At 39.1% G+C, this 16,776-nt stretch overlaps 2 protein-coding genes across 14 annotated transcripts in view; both read right to left on the bottom strand.

The window, feature by feature from the left end:
- stard13a (StAR-related lipid transfer (START) domain containing 13a) overlaps positions 1-16,776 on the bottom strand; it is a 522,041-nt gene that overhangs the window by 258,296 nt on the left and 246,969 nt on the right. Inside the window, exon 16 of one of the 4 annotated variants that reach the window (XR_007427470.1) lies at positions 6,641-6,734. The exons of the other annotated variants lie outside the window; for them this stretch is intronic. The gene's annotated coding sequence lies outside the window, so the exon portion shown is untranslated. Of the gene's footprint in view, positions 1-6,640; positions 6,735-16,776 lie in introns of those variants that run through there. 4 annotated transcript variants of the gene reach the window in all.
- Positions 1-16,776, bottom strand: part of nbeaa (neurobeachin a) — a 314,222-nt gene that overhangs the window by 296,037 nt on the left and 1,409 nt on the right. The gene's annotated exons all lie outside the window — the stretch shown is intronic.

Here is a 16,776-nt window from a genome sequence, read left to right as displayed (position 1 = left end):
AGCTCTAGGGGGAAATATGAAGGGGTCAGGTTGAGCCTGGGCATGCCGTAATGTGTAAGCCATCATCACTGGTGCTACCTCTCCCTCTGTGCACTGCCTGACCAAACAAGCTCTCCAGGGGATCAGCATCATCTCCATCATGACTTCTATATCTAATATAACACCAATTATAAACAAGCAGCAAGACTAGACCACTCCCAGTGCCCATACAGAAAAGCAACAGCATGAAGGTGCAGATATTGCCGGTATGTTATAATCGTATTAGTGATGTTGGATGAGCTCAGTAGCCAGCATTCTAACGTTGCATTAGCATTGTTGGATGAGTAGAAGCATGCTTATGACACATTAGCAATGTTAAATGAGCCCAATAACTGGCATGCTAACGCTGTGTTTATCTATGTTGGATTAGCTTTACAAGCGGAATTGTAAAGCTGCGTTAGTAATGTTGGATGAGCTCAGTTGCTGGCATGCTACATGTCACATCAGTGATGTTGAATGAGTCCTGCTAGCTGGCATGCTAATTACAGCTCTTATTGGTGCAATAATGTGCAATTAATGAAGATTGAACACCAGGCTGCTCCAATTTAGCCATGAAACCTAAAATCCCACACTAAAATGATGACAGGTGTTTCAGTTTCATTGTCCAACCCCTGTAGTTATCTAGTATGCTTTGTTTGGCAAGTTAGCATGCAGGAATGAGATCAGACACATCCGATAACAGTCCCGAGACACTTCCTGGTGTGGAATGGTGTGGCACTTGGCCCTGCAGTGGAAAAGCAGCTAACGACTTCTTGTGAAGAACTTGTAGTTCTCTTCAACCAAGCTCAATGAGGTCATCCCCTGCTCCTCTCCTCCCCCCTCCACAGCAGGACGAGTGTTGGATGTGCTGATAATGGGTCAGAGCTCACAAGTATGCTGGATGCAAATATCACAGGGCTCAGTGTGGGACGTCAGCGCTGATGTGAGAAAAGGCCCGGGGTCTCGGGTCTCGGGTCTTTCACGCTCTCTGCAGCATGTTAGCAGCCACCCCACTCCAACAGCCAACACAGGAAAAAGAGACTAGACACCCCGAGTCTATACACTCCCACAGTCACAGCTTTGTGTTTAAACAGTATACACAAATAGAGCTGGACAGCAAACATTACAGAAAATCAACATTTCTGAACATGATCAATCAATCAGTATAATGATTTATGATTAAGGGTGTAATGGTACACAAGTCCTTGGTTTGTATTGGACAGTCTGACCTAAAGAACTTGGTAACAAAACATTTATAAAAGACTAAATCACTTTATCTATATCGTAACTGCTTAAAATAACATTATATCTGCTGCTGTCTCACATTTTCTTTCATTTGACATTTTTCTTAACATTGTTTTAATAAAATTTCAAACAAATAATGCTTATTATTGTTGTCCTTGTGGTATTAGGAAGCCTACTATAAATGTGTACTATAAACATTCTATTACATACTCTGCAAACACAGATCAGCCACAACATTAAAACCAGTTCCCTATATCTTTTACACTGGTCAGCCATAACATTATAATTGACCTCATGTTTCTTCACTTTCCCTGTAGCTGGTTTTAATATTACCCCAACAACATTAATCCAAGATTTTTGCATTAATCATTTGATTAATTGAAATAACTATGCTTTTTTCAAGTGAATATAAATACAGCCTATTACATAGCAGGATTCATTCAGAATCATTACAGATGCTTTAATAGTACCAAGTAATCATGCATGAGAAGAAAAAAATGCATCGATAATTGTTTTATAATCACATTGCAGAGCTCTGAATCGAAATCCATTCGAAAGGTGCAGAGAGATAATAAATATAGATATTAGTGAGAGTGTTTCAGCTAGTTAACTTACTTTATATATTTAAATATATAAAGCTTAAGCTCAAAACTAAAAGAGGGTTGATTTAAAAAAAAGAGGCAGGTAGGTCTTCCAGCTTTGAGGAACAGTGACACAAACGTATTGTTTTTAAATATTTACAATTATATGTACAATTTCGCTCACAAAATACTAAACCATACTACAATAAATGCAAATTAATATATACTTGGGAGTTAAAACTGAATTTTATAGCTTACTGAAGCGCTTGTTAAACTTTTCACAAGTTCTGTACTCGTATTTGTTTCTTTTCTATTCTATCCCTGCCCACCCCTTCTCAGGCGCAAAGCTCACTCGGGTTGCCAAGTTGATGAGGCTTAATCTACACAATGCAGTGCAAGACAAGTTCAGTAACTTCTACCACAGCTAGCAATGACGAGTCATATTCTGTAAGTTAATCAGCTAATGAATAAGTTTGGAGTGTTTTTATTGTTTGCACATTATAAGCCGGCTCATGTGAACTTTATCCGTAGTTAGCTTACCTAGCTTTATGCACCTCTAGCTGCGTTAGCCTAAGCCAGTCCTGTAATACTAGGAAAACAAACCCACTGCTCCAGAAATACATGCCTAGTTTCAGTTTAAGCTGAACCAGCCCACTTGCTAGTTTCCTTGCTGCAGCACCGCTCGCTTGCTGTTGTGTATTGGCAACCTCAGGCGGAGTCAGACGCCAAATCAAACACAGATACTGTGACGCACTGCACAGTCCAAATAGGAACGTACTGGCCTAAGTGCTGCTGACAAGAGCTGCCAGTGCTTTAACTCAGCATGTATCCTTAATATCTGATGATACATCCTGATCATTTTATCATTTATCACTGAAAATATAATCCTAAAAGGTCCTTTAACAGTACTTCATCTGCTGATGCCAACAGTGACACAGTGGATCAGCATTATTTGGGGAAAAAACAAAATGCTTTAGAGTTATAAATGCAGTGAAAGCAATCAAGTCTGTTGAATAGACTGTGGAGTCTGCAGATGGTCAGCCACAGGAAGAATACCCCCAACATTCAGTACACACCGGGCTACGACAGGCCTTCCTGCACTGTGCTGTTCACTGAGTGGAAACTGTACATGAGCTGTACATGCAGCTGACATGCATGTGCTGCTTCAGATTAAAAATTGCACAAAAAGCCTTAAACATTAAAAGCTACAACTGGAACTACATTATTATGGATTTTTTTTAGTGTACTAGCAATTGATTTTTCCTAGAACAGTACACACAATAGTGCACAGTGTTTGCAGTAACTACTGCCTCACAGACAGACTAAGACCCCATTTTTAACTGGATTTACTATAAGACAAGACGTGTACAGTATATTAGAGGCCTGCACTCCCGCGAGAGTCCTGCGGGACCCCTTAAGAATATGTTGCGGCGCGGGACAGAACTGAATTGTTATTGGCGGGAGCGGGATTTAAGCGGGTTTAATCAATCCAGGCAATGTGGGAGCGGGACAACATTAACATGTAGTCCCGCTGCCGCAATTTAATACAAAATTAAGAAAATTATAATAATCACGCTATGAAACCCTCAAGAACAATCTCTCTGAAGATGGACCGACACCCCGTTCTCACCTGACTTATTCCGCCAGCAGTAAATTTGAAGCACTAAATGTGATTCATTCAATACATATAAGGGCCGCGGGATTAAAAGAAGCGATTTTTGGCGGGAGCGGGTTTAAAAAAGCAGTCCCGCGCAGACCTCTACAGTATATGACTGATTATTAAATGCATTAAAGCTTAAGTACCTTATTCAATCTTTAAAACATGGTGGGGTGGGGGTTGTCACACCAGATACTGTAATATATATTTATATAAAATATTGGATCAATTTCCTTAACAAATAAATGACCAAGTACAATATTTTCATACCATTTGTTTTACCAGGTTGTCTTTATCTACTTTTTGGAAAATCTGATGATGTTTTAGGTCATATTTACACAGAAATCTAAAACATTCTAAAGGGTTTATAAACTTTCAAGCTGTACAACTCTATCCATGCCATGCAAAATAAAACTAAACACCTCCATATTTATGTTTTTTTAAGTATATCACTCAATATTTTCCCACATTTTATTTATTTTGCACATATTTATATAAAATGAGGGTATTTACAGAAGATAAAAATCTCAGGAATCTTTACTAAAGCAGAAAAGCTCAGTCAGGTAAAACCTGAAATATCAAACACGCTACACTAATAAACTGCATCTGTAGTTTAATGAATTAATATATATATTTAAATTATCTACTACTGTAACATTTGTGATGTAATCACACTCTCTCTTTCAGTACATTCTGAAGGTTTGTGTGATACAGCCTACCAGCAAGGCTGCAAAATCAATCCCTGCTATCAAACATCAGCTCTGGAACGACAAAGACACAAAGATTAAGGAGGAAAAGAGCCACGTCTCATTGTTCCATAAGTGATTCATGAATAAACACAGCTCATTTGCACAAAGCATTTCCCAGCGACTAAGGATGAGCACGGAAGCATAGATCATCCGCCTGCGCATAACTAATGACCGAAGGTGTCTGGTCAATAATGACGGATGACATAGCCACGCGTCTTGTCTGCGGCTCATCCCTAATGAAACGCCCCGGCTTAATGAAATGGCTCCCTCGGTCGTTAACACCGCATTGAGTTCAATCCTCCTCGTTAACAAAATAACGCAATCCTGAGAGTTGCACAGTCCCGGATTACGAAATTACCATGAGGAACAGGTTTCAGTCCAAAAACGCAGAAGACATGAAACGACGTAAGTCAGGACGCTCATTAAAGAGAGAGTGAAGAGCATGGAGTCGCAGGTGAAAGTAAAGAAGATTACCATGGCCTTGTTCTCTTTTTCATTAGCCGCTACCACACGCAGGATCCTTGTGATTAATTAATTGATTAGAACAGCTTATCTGACTGTTTGGGGCGGTTCTGAATTGATTCTGGATGAACTCATTGTTGGGTTTTTTTTTTGTACTGAATATTGCTGATGCTTTAAGACAAACTGACAAGAGTCTTAGAAACAGGCATGCAAGTACTTACTGTACTCTGGAAGAGTAGAATACTCACATACAGGATTCATACACTTCCTTTATTTTTTATTTTTTCAAATTTTCCCATTTTCTCCCCAATTTAGCACAGCCAATTACCCAACCCACTCATTAGGACTCCCCCTATCACTAGTGATGCTCCAACACACCAGGAGGGTGAAGACTAACACATGCTTCCTCTGATACATGTGGGGAGAGAGCACCATCTACCCACCCGGAGGGAGCAGGGCCAATTGTGCTCCCTCTGAGCGCCGGCAGCTTGATGGTGTAAAGCTGCATGAGCTGGGGGTTCAAACCTGCGACCTCCTGCTCATAGTGGCAGCGCTTTAGACCACTGGACCACTCAGCACCCTCCATGATACATAGACAGATATTGTTCCCACCCCTAGAATATACACTATTTTACACTTTAAAGTAAGGTGAATGTAAAATCAGCAAAAAAAAAATTGTTGTGATGCTGATATTACATACCTTATTAATATTACTATTTAATACAGTAGTGGACAGTAAACAATGCAGTAAACTTTAAAAACCTGCTTCACTGTACAGAGCTGGATACAAAGGCCTGGCTGCAGGTCTGGCAGTAGATAGAAAACACCACTGTGATAAACATGCAGATATGAGCTGTGCTGCATGAATAGCACAAACAGGAGGCGGTGATGTGGAAGGCGGTGATGTGGAAGGCGGTGGTGGGCTGCTGCTGCTGTGTTCTCCACAGTGCTGTACTCTACTGTCTGAGGGCTATTTGTGCTGACTGTGTGATCTTCAGCCTGTACGCCTGACCTTGGCGATTTTGCAGAGCGCGGATGGGAATAATGAGACATTGCCTTGGAGAGACAGTCACATCAGCTCAGCCTCTCACTGAGCCGAGAGAGAGAGAGAGAGAGAGAGAGAGAGAGATAGATAAAAAGAGAGAGAGAGAGAAAGGGATGGAGGCAAGGTGTCTCTTATGTGCTGAAGGCCCACACAGCCTGAGGTTATAAATACACAGCCGCTCCAAAAAAGGAAACGGGCCGTAGTTTGGACATCCCTGCTTTAATGCGTTTGTGTTTCGTTAGGAGTAAAATAAATATATTACAGTTCACCATCCTTTACTTCCTGTGTTGATATCTATTGTTAACATGAAATAAATAAATAAATAAATAAATAAACAGAACCACTGCTGGTCATGAAGCTGCAGTTGTACGTGTCTTCATTGTGATCCTGGCGCTGCCGGAAAAACAGCTGACAACAGTTGGTACGTTGGGAAGCAAGTGGCACAATCCCATGGTGCCGTTTCCATGGCAACAATGATGCTTGGGTAATGGCTGGAGAGTACAAAACGTTGTGTGTGTGTGTGTATGTGTGTGTATGTGTGTGTGTGTGTGTGTGTGTTTGTAAAAAAGAGAGAATAGAGAGAGACTTAACGAGAGACATCAAACAAAATGTTGTGTGGGCCTTTGTTTCACCAGCTCACACCAGAACAATACTTAAATGATTATTGTGGATCTCTCAGAATTAAAAAGTCACGTGACTTTAATGTGAGAAGTGAATAAAAGAGTGGCTGTCATTTCAATAGAACATTAACAAAGTTTGATCTGCTGTATTTCAAACTGCACTAAAAGATATACACTCACACCATCTTTTGGCCACCACAGGTCGGGCGCCCCCTGCTGCTGTTCGGTTGCAGAAATCTTTGTAACTCCACCCATCCCCATAGGTTTCAATGGCAAAACAGAACAACTTTCAATCACATTTTTTTCTAATATACTGTAATTCTACCTCCTTTATTTAAATGCAGCAGCTAGTGTAACCTCTGCTTATATTGTTAAATTTTTATATCCCCACAGAATTCGTTTTTAAAACGTTATTAAGCTCTATTCAAAAAGGTGTGGTTATTGTAAAAGGGCTGGTTATGGGCGGGACCAATAACAGACCGTCAGCTCCGCTCCACCCCGCTCTGCAGCCTGTGACCTCGAGGCAGCCCTCAGGGGCGGGGTTATTTAAATGAGTCTCTCCACAGTCTTTCTCCCTCCTCTGGTCTCTACTGCGCTCTACAGACTCGGGTATCAGGATCGCCAACATGGCGGAAGATTTTGGCTTCATTTTCATTAAATGAATGAAAACGGCGACACGGCGTCAATCTTTTTTTACAGTCTCTGGGCTTCACTATATATTGCTTTAGCTTGGGATGGACAATAATTTGATACCAATGTATTTATATCAAAATAGAAAATATTTCAATACAGAGATGTGATTTTAAAACACATTTTCAGTATCAGTCAGAACCTGGCCAACTGAAAACCAGAATAATAAACAGGCAAGATATACATCTCAAACAGTATCCAACATACATTGTCTAACCAGTGTATCGTCATACAGTCCAGCTGTTAGCATTGCAGCTAACCCGCATTTCTATGTACGCCTTTTACATGGCGATATATATCTACCACATGCAGAATATACAGTGGTGTGAAAAAGTGTTTACCCTCTGAAAGATTTCATATTTTGTTGCATGTCACTATTAAATGTTTCAACATAAAATCAAACAGATTTAAATATTAGTGTAAGCCACACAAGTACAGAAAATGCAGTTTTTAACTGTGGGTTTTTATTATTAAGGCTTAAATGGCCCTGTATGAAAAAAGTGTTAAAACATAACTGTGGTTTATTACACCTGAGTTTAATTTCTCTATAGCCACACCCAGGCCTGATTACTGCCACAACTGTTCTCAATCCAGACATCACTTAAACAGGCCTGCCTGCCTGACAAAGCAAAGCAAAGTAGACCAAAAGATACTCAAAATGTCCAAAAAAATTCAGGAACAAACGAGAAAGAAAGTAATTTGAGATTGATCAGTCTGGAAAGGGATATAAAGCCATTTCCAAAGCTTTGGGAATCCAGCGAACCACAATGCAATGAGAGCCATTATTCTCTAATAGCTAAAACGTGGAACCGTGGTGAACCTTCCCAGGAGTGGCCGGCCGACCAAAAATTACCACAAGAGCGCAGTGATGACTCACCCAGAAGTTTACAAAAGACCCCACAACAACATCCAAAGAACTGCAGGCCTCAAATATGAAAAAATATGGAAGCCATACGATAAAGTAAAGGGTTTAGGCATCTCACTTATCCCAGAGTAACCTAACGTTATATACAATAAAATCCTGTCATAAGACTAGGGTAGATTACCTCTTCTTCTTTTTTTTTTTGCTTTCTCTCTCTCTTCTCTCTTTCTCTTTTTCTTTTCCTCTCTTCCTGATTGTGGTTATATTGTTAAATGATATCTTATATCTCAGATTTATGTATATATTTACCTGCTCTAGAATCTTGTTGGATATCTCTTTAAAACTCATTAAACAAAATAAATGAAATCAGATTTAGGGGCAAAAACTTTTTCAAACAGGGCCATGCTGGTTTTGATTTTATTCTTCCTTAATAATAAAAAACCTTCATTTAAAAACTGTATTTTCTGTGTTTACTTGTGTTATCTTTGAGTAATACTTAAAGATGTTTGATCTGAAACATTTAAAAATGGGTGTACAAACCTGCTAAAAATAAAGATATAACAAAGGAGGCAAACACTTTCACACCACTGTATCTCCAATACTGGAGTATTACAAAAAGTGAATTATTATTGAAAAAAATAATGACATGTTGGAAACAGACTTTTCTTTGAAATCTGATAATTCCTGTATTTAAAAGTACGTTTTTCTAACAGCACAAAGCCCAATGACATCAAAACTGTGTGGCTGGTAGAAATTCTAATGGGGTTAAAAATCTTAATAAGTACTAATCCTGAAAAAAATGCAGCCTGAAAAAAAACAGCACACACTCACGCTGTGAGAGGTCATGTTAGCTGCTTGTTTATTCCTGTGAGGTGACAGAGTGTTAGAGCACGATGGCCTACTTTTAAATGCTCATCTAAGTTCAACTGCTTCAATTAAAACAGCACATTTTAAAGCTTGGAATTTTTTACATTAAAAATGTAAAAATGTATGACTTATTCAATATAACAATTACAATAAATATAATACTTACTCAATATTTATTACAGTATTGCTGTATAATATGTATAATATGTAGTGTTTATTTAGTAGTGTTTATTTACAACAGAGGTTTGTTACAATATATGACGTGCTATTCGTTATTTGGTGTGAGTTTTGTAATATTAGGTCCATGCTGTTGTCTTATTGATCTATCGGCCAAGCTTTAGCAAATACAGTCGTCCTAAACCTAATAAAGCTTGACTGCCACAAACAGTTCTTTACTTACTGAATTATTACAACTTGTATTGCGTACCATGACTTTTGTCCATGTGCTATGGAAGCTAAGAAATGGATGTGATTTCTGCTCCAATTGTTGCAAGTCATGTTGCACGGACAATTCTATAAACACACCACCGTGCACAATAATCATCACCATCATGACTGCGCTGTCCACTGTGGGTGGTAATGCTGTCAGAGGAATTTGGAAATGCAATGTTCTATACATGAAGCACATGCACCCACTATCAGGGCTTGCTTAAACTATGCTAATTCAGATTGCCTTGCCATGAGCACACTGGCCAACCTGGTGTTTAACATCATTCACAAGATATCACCTCACAACTTATGCAGATGTTTGCATTCCAAAGCTGTCCCCTGAGGTAAAACCCTTTGTGCCATGCCAAAAGTCATGGGATATCTGTGGTTAGATTGGTCAATTTCAGTCGACCTGCCTGGCCTCTTTACGCAACACATACCAATTTTAGGGCGGGAGCTTAAAATGTACAGTAGATACTAGGGGTGTCACGATTCCTTAAATCCTCGATTCGATTTTATTTTCTGATTTTAGGGTCACGATTCGATTCGATTCTCGATTTTCTTTTTTTTTTTTTTTACAGCAGAGAGGCCTATGCCAGTTTTAGATTAGTCTATGGTCAGTCATTGGTTTGATTCATCAAATTTACAATATCTTATTTCAAAAGTTGGGCTTGATATAAGTGATGCAAAGTGATACAAGTGATCTGTAACACACCACATTAGGCACTAATGGTCAAATTTAAATAATTCAATTAAGATATATATGTAATGCCATCTAGTGGCTTTTTTTGGTAGCAGCAGTGTGCACTATTAAAACAGCAATGTGCAACATAACAAAATAAATAATACAAAAATACAGGAACAGTCATGTACAAAATAATAGAACAATTAGAGCCTTAACAAACTGAACTCTATCCTACTATAACAGTTAAACATGAAAAATAAGACTTTAAGACTTTTTCGGTCCCTGAGAATGAGAAGTTTTTTTCTTTAATAAAGATATATTATTAACTTTATCTGAGAGAAAGATGCTCCTTAAGGTACCAAAACTATTAACATATTTGAGTCTAGACAAAACAACTGTTACTTTTATATTTTCTTTCAGTTTTTCTTTAAGGAGATGAGAATGTCCACATTCTCTGGAGAAAGAGCTGCTCTTTCAGCAGTCACAATGTCCGCGGCGTCGGCTACAGTGTGCTGCACCGTTTGTGTAGCTTAGAGGGAGGAATCGTCCATCCTCTTTTTGACTTCGGTGTTCGAGACCATGACATAATTTCAATCAATTTTGATGAAATATCGAAATCGTGACACCCCTAGTAGATACTAAAACACAGCACTAAGCCTTTAAAGATATTAATATTAAGTCTATCTAGGGATCAGTGGGTTTAAACTAGAGAACACTGAATAAGAATAACTGGACCTCCAGTGCAGAACATATAGAAACACAAAAAAAGACAATATAGCACAGCTTTTCAGGCTCATGGGTTCATCAGAGAGAGGGAACAGTGGGAGGCTGCTGCTGCTGCTAAGACTACAATAGCAACTATGTCAGCTCCACTGGGGAAACTCCAACAGCATTAGACAAGTCTTCCTATGACCTACTCAACTAAATAGAAATCCAGAAATGAGAGTACAACCAGCAGTGGATTTATGGGAAAGCCTTCTCCCCCGTCTAACATTATGTTACGGCAGTCCTCTCTGATTGACAGCTACAGGAAACGTAGTAAGCAAATAGCTTTACAGATAAGCCAACAGCGCTCCTGCTGCAGTAAATTAAACGTATAGCGTGTGAATACTGCAGTCGGTACACTGCAGAGCATGCTGGCATTTCCACATGCTTACAAGGCTAGACCAAAAGGCCAAAGGACACTCCTTCATGCTTTCACTTTAATAAGATCATCTCTAGATTCATCTTCTTCACAGTGTGTAGTTTTCCATACACTGCGGAAGGTCTGGTATCTAACGCTGAGGTTGAGGACACAGATCAGATTGAGTTCAAGCATCCCAGCAGTGTCCTAACACAACATGTGTCCTGCGGCATGTTTTTCCCGAATGAATAGTGGACATTCTGGACAACCAGGTTTAGTCTGCTGTTACTAGAATATTTATATTTATTTTTTTATAAAATGTTCAATAATATATTGCAATAGGTTTTCCTTTTTTTATTCGGTTTAAAAAAAAACTTAATGTATATAAACATTGAAATATGTATAAAATCTGAGTGCAAGAAGTTAATTTTTTATGCAATCAGAAAATTAAGTAAAACATTTTGTGTTTTTGAGAATTTGCAAAAATGCAAAAAATGCAAATAATGCAAATAAATAATACTGCAATATTTACTTAATCAACATTTACTTAACCAGGCTCTGAGGTTTGTGGTCATCAGATCCAACAGGAAACAGAAGCAGAAAAATTCCTGGTGTCCATGCTAGGCTAAATGCTAACCGTCAAAACTGGACCAATATTATCTCAGGCTGCAACTGATGACCTTCCAGGATGTAAGAAAACACCATGAACTAACATGCAGACATATTACAGACCTTAAAAATCTGCCTTAATAACTGTATCACATGTAAAATGTTATTCAGGATCTGTCTGGAGTAAAATGATTTTATCTAATGGAAAAAAGAATCAAAGATCTCCAGCCCTCCTCCTGCAGGTTCTACCTCCATCCCAAATCGAACACACCATATTCAGCCAATCAGGCACTCAATTAATTTATGTAGGAGAATAGGGCTGGGGAAAACAGGGAACGGTAAAAACATATATTGCAATGTTTTTTTTTATTCTGTGGTACATATTGTGCTATTAGAAAGACAGGAATTTTCACAAAATTAGCAAACGCACTCCATGATTAAAGCAGTCATGATTAAAATAAAATAAAATGTATAGTGTGTCTGTAATCTGGTGTGCATGTCATGAAATATTAAAACAACGCAGATTTTCCTTTTGCAAAAAGCATCAGAAATGTTCTGAAAACATCCTGCACTGGGACTACTGCACACGCCCATATCACAAAGACCATTATTTACAATCATGAACTTTACAAATAAAACTCAGTGTATGTGAAAGGTTACTGCCTGCTTCATATATAGAGAATTAAACAACTTTATTTTTGATCTAAACTTTGAGACACCTAGTTTTTATTAGGGGTGTGCCATATCATATCGTACGTGATAATATCGCCAACATTTTTAAATATCGTGAACGACATTATACCCTGAAATATGGTGTCATATCACCCACCCCTTATTATCACATCAGGGTACTACATTTCTGCTGTATTTAGTAAAAGAAAAAAAAAAATCACACTGTTCTCATTTCCTATTATATATCTACTAGAGACAGATTATATCTGTCCAGTATCATTTATTTTACTTTAATCCTGAATATATAAAGATATATGGAGTGCATTATTAGTAACATGACATTCTGGATCATTGGCTTCTGTTACAAATCTGATCAAATTCTTGTATTTTTTAATATCTCAGTTAGGGGTGTGCCTTATCATATCGAATGCAGTAGTGTATTTTTGAAAGATTATTTTGTGCTTAAGTGTTTTTGTCATATCGCCAAAAATATTGTTACCGCGAAAATACCATGAAATATTGTGATATTATTTTAGGGCCATATCGCCCACCCCTAGTTCTTATCACCTTAACCACAGTACATATAGGATATATTTAATGTCTGAACTATTTCATATAAAAATGCTCAGAATCAATTGAAATGTTTATTTCTTAACCACTGAAGCCACAGCCACACTCCTTCAACATTTCAACCAGTACACCTCCCACTACATGCGCGCATCACATCGCCTCGCCTACACAAAAGCCAACTGTGGGCTTTTAAACATGATGCTCTGGTTAAATCCTGTGAATTACAACTCTGACTGGTGCAAAGGTTCAAATAAAAGAAGTCAAGCTTCACTATTTATTAACTCTCCCACACAAACAACACTGATTCTAAAACACAACTCAAAAAAATATTTACTGTTCCTGGTCAATCTGCTGATAGCTCCACAGCCAGAGGGTAATGAAAAACTGATGTATGCTTCCTGTATGACCATGCCCTGATCCTGAACCATCCATCCCAAAATGAGAAGATGTACTCATGCATAGTGATGCGCATAATAATGTAAAGTGATCAGATAGACATCAAGCCCAGTTTTGACAAAATTAGCTGAACGGAGTGGTGGTGTCAACCTGCATTTAGCTACATGCAAATAATCCAACTCAGAAAAAGAGTTAAGCCCAATTTGTACTTTTGTGTAAAACCTATGGCGTAGCCTACGCATCACCACGCCACGTGTGCCTATGCCGTAGCCTATGCTGTAGCTTGACGCGCACCTCCCTGGAAATGTAACTACACGTCACATGGCGTGGACAGCTGCAGCTGTGATTGAGCCACTGATACGCACACACAGTAGTATAAACGCGCTTTTCTGCGGAGTGCACTCTCGCTGGATATGCAAAGGCTATGGTGTAGGTTTGTCGCAGAAGTATAAACTGGCCTTCAGCATCAAACCTAAAAAAACTCACTCCTAAAAAAAAAAGGGGCCGACATTGAGGCTCTAACCTGGTTGGGCCTAGCTGATAGCACTGCAGCTAACCCACAAAATCAGGCTTCATAACTTGGGTTAGTGTACCAACAGACATGACACAAAAAGAATGCATGGTGCATCCCTTGTATTATATGTATGGTGTAAGGTTTTCATTTTTTTTATGTGGTTATGGCCTTGTGGATATGATCTTTAAGACAATTTACCACTCATCCAATACAGCACAAACTGTTAAATCCCTTTGGAGAAGCTGCAGAGTCCACAGACCACACCACAAGGCCATTCGCCTCAGTTTATCTATACTGGAGAGTGATATACGTTATTTTCAATCAATCATTCTTTTCCAGGAAGCTCCCACGGGCTTCTGTGGCTCAGGCTTTGTGGAACAGCCTATTAATTAGGGCAAGTGGGTGCATCTCCCCCCTCCAAACGGCATTTGGGGATCAATCGATGGGCCTGTGCTCGGCTACAAGCCTGCGGTTTGAGCCCAGCCTGAATAATGCATGAAGGTCTGGCCCACCTACAGCACTATCGACGATGCTTGCGGTGCCTGGCAAGCACTCGGATGGAGGCTACAGGTTTCCAAGCGCATCGCCACTGCAGCAACCCTCCCCCCCACGACACACACACACCCACCTCACCATATCCCATCCACTCACCCCCAGCCCTACCCTACCGTACCCCTCCACCTGCTTGCCCATGCACAGAGCAGCTACAGTACAGCACACTCCAGCAGCAGCAGCAGCAGTTCTGCATACTCCTGCAGTGTGTCCTCCATCCCTCCCAACACCCCCCACCCCTCCATCCTCCAACTAACACATTCAGGAGGCGCCAAGCGGAGGAGCTGTTCACCTAGCTACGTCATGCGATAAAGTGTAAAACAGTCTCAGCTCTGCAGCAGTGATGGGGAGTTCGATTCATTCGAGTGAGTCGATTCATTTGGTTCGATTTCTTTTGAACTGATCTGAAATGAACAACCCTGTTAGATGAATCCAACGTCTATATGATTCTATGATTCAGTGACTCAGAAGTTCTCAGAAGAACTTCATCCTCACATTTCATCCATATAGCTAGCTATAAATGTATATGCTATAAACTATAAACATCAAGATAGATAGATAGATAGATAGATAGATAGATAGATAGATAGATAGATAGATAGATAGATAGATAGATAGATAGATAGATAGATAGATATCGTGACACAGAAATATCATGATATTAAAAATGCATATTGTGATAATAGGGCTGTTCTGTCTTAAAAGTAGTCTATTATTTACTGTGAAGCTTTAGGTGTATTTATTGTGTAAATTATTTAGTTTGCAGTTTATATGCATGCACTAAATATTCTGCAATATTATTTGCTGCATTATATTATTTTATGCTATATTATTTATTTTGCCTCATTATGATTATTCTGTTATACTATTATACTATATTCCTGAAATGAATGAATTATTTTAGTTTTCCTATATCACCAAGTATATCGTTATCGCATAAATACCCTGAAATATCGTGATATTATTTTAGAGACATATCACCCACCCCTAATAGATAGATAGAGAGAGAGAGAGAGAGAGAGAGAGAGAGAGAGAGAGAGAGAGAGAGAGAGAAATTCAGATGCAGTGTAAAAACACCGAATTCAAATTTGTCTTATGCTGCCTACAAAACCTCGGATCAGCTGCACTCCACTTCAACCGGCGTATTCAAAAGAACCGATTCAACGGAGTCGATTCGTTAAAGAGCCGAACACCGCTCACATCACTCTGCAGCCTGAAAATGAGACTGTGACCGGAATGCTAGCTAAAATTACCAGGAGAAAAACAGCAAAAGCTGCTGTTTCCTCATCCTCAGGCTAACTTTAATCATGCAGGACTGTTTTAAGTCAGGTTTTGCTAGCTAAAATCATAAGGATAAGGAAAAAGATTCAATCGGTAACGTTATCCAGCTAACGTTAGTCTAACCGTCGCCATTCCTGCATCTAAAATCATCTGAACTGCTCACATGCATGGCCGTTTCATAACCAGAGCTAAAGGGCTAGCTAGGGCAATGATGTAAAAAATAAAACATGAATAAAATCATAGTAAAATACATGCTTTACTGCGTAACATGCCTCTCTGAATGGCCTGTAGCTACCCCCTTCATGGCTAGCCACCAGCAGCATCCCACACCACAGCCGTAAGTTAACACGTTACCTAATGCTAGCTAAACATCAGGCATTAATAATGGAAGACATACAGATGCAAAAAAAAAAACAGCACCACTGCAGCTGCAGCAGCAGCATGAGACAGAAAGCCATGCTTATTAATCCGTCTAGTTTTGCCTCGCTGCTGGCCTAATGCATAAATAAAAATTTAACGTTAGTTAGCTAACCCCAACTAGTTACAGCGTTCAACACAGACAGGCAGCCACAAAACATTAACGAAGGCCGAATAAATGATCTAAGATAGGTTAATATCTAATATCTAACAGTTTTGTAGCTTGCTAGCATTAAGAGGGGACCTGCTGCTGCTGCTGTCTGGCTGTCTGTCTGGCTGTCTGTCTGTCTGCTGGCCTGGATGGAACACAGCTAAGCATCTTTACTGTGTGAGGCAGCAGAGAGACCCTAGTAGCTATTTGGCAAAGTCATTGTTCCAGGCCGGTGTTCTGTCCGTTTGTGTAATCTTGTCAAAACGTGGTACCGCATTGAATATTATAACAGTCTACTACAGTCAATCTACTTAAAATACTCAAATAAACTAGGAAAAATATAGGTGGGGTATTTAAATGGTCTAAATCACTGTGTCAGAGTACATCAAAATAAAACAACTGATGTGATACGTTTTATATTTGTTTTATATTTTCTCGTATTTAATTTAAAGTTACTATTTTCACTTCGGCAACTTTAAGACAGATAACGTTACAAACACACGATCAGAATGTGTAATTGGGAAAATAGCTAAACAGATCTTGAGAAACACATGTAAACATTTAGCTAAAATGATGGGTCG

The sequence above is a fragment of the Astyanax mexicanus genome, chromosome 20 (assembly GCF_023375975.1).
Source record: "Astyanax mexicanus isolate ESR-SI-001 chromosome 20, AstMex3_surface, whole genome shotgun sequence".
Classification (NCBI taxonomy): domain Eukaryota; kingdom Metazoa; phylum Chordata; class Actinopteri; order Characiformes; family Acestrorhamphidae; genus Astyanax; species Astyanax mexicanus.
This window is presented reverse-complemented; position numbering and strand designations above follow the sequence as displayed.